The sequence below is a fragment of the Hyaena hyaena genome, unplaced genomic scaffold (assembly GCF_003009895.1).
Source record: "Hyaena hyaena isolate Hyena2069 unplaced genomic scaffold, ASM300989v1 scaffold_2557, whole genome shotgun sequence".
Taxonomy (NCBI): Eukaryota; Metazoa; Chordata; class Mammalia; order Carnivora; family Hyaenidae; genus Hyaena; species Hyaena hyaena.
This window is the reverse complement of record NW_024083194.1, coordinates 23,105-24,071: the sequence shown is the minus strand read 5'-3', so window position 1 is coordinate 24,071 and position 967 is coordinate 23,105. Positions and strand designations below refer to the sequence as shown.

At 35.3% G+C, this 967-nt stretch overlaps 1 non-coding gene across 1 annotated transcript; it reads right to left on the bottom strand.

Annotated features, from left to right (window-relative positions):
- Nucleotides 1–313: 313 nt before the first annotated feature.
- LOC120227592 lies at nucleotides 314–420 on the bottom strand. The gene has a single exon (XR_005527291.1). It is a non-coding gene; the product is annotated as a U6 spliceosomal RNA (small nuclear RNA).
- Nucleotides 421–967: the final 547 nt, after the last annotated feature.

Here is a 967-nt window from a genome sequence, read left to right as displayed (position 1 = left end):
ATTTGTTTCTATACATTTTTGAATTTCTTCTCTAATTGCCTGACTGGCCTGATTCGTTCTTTAGTACGGTGTTCTTTAACCTCCATGTTTTTGGAGGTTTTCCAGCCTTCTTCCTGTGATTGATTTCAAGCTTCATAGCATTGTGATCTGAAAGTGTGCATGGTATGATGTCAATTCTTTTATATTTTTGAAGGCTGCTTTATGTCCCAGTATGTGATCTATGTTGGAGAATGTACCGTGTGCACTGGAGAAGAAATTGAATTCCATAACTTCAGGATGTAGAGGTTTTTTTTAAACAGCAAATATTTATTTTAAAAATATGGAACGCTTCGCAAATTTGCATGTCATCCTTTTGCAGGGGCCATGCTAATCTTCTCTGTATCATTCCAATTTTAGTATATGTGCTGCCAAAGCGAACACCAGGATGTAGAGTTCTAACAATATCTGTCAAATCCATCTGGTCCAATGTGTCATTCAAGTCCATTGTTTCTTTGGTGATTTTCTGTCTAGTTGATCTATCCATTGCTATAAGTTGAGTTTTAAATTCGCCTGCAATTAGCACATTTTATGCATAAGATTATTTCTGTCTATGATTAGTTGTTTTATGTATTTGGGTTCTCCCGTATTCGGTGCATACATATTGATAATTGTTAGCTTTTCCTGATCAATAGACCCTGTAATTATCATATAATGCCCTTCTTCATCTCTTGTTACTGCCTGAATTTTAAAATCCAGTTTGTCTGATATAAGTATGGCTACTCCAGCTTTCTTTTGACTTCCAGTAGCATGATAGATACTTCTCCATATCCTCAGTCTCAATCTGAAAGTGTCCTCAGGTCTAAAATGATTCTTTTGTAGACAGCAAATAGATGGATCTTGTTTTTTACCCATTCCTCTATGCTATGTCTTTTGATTGGAGCATTTAGTCCATTTAAATTCAGTGTTGTTGAAAAATATGGGTTTAGAA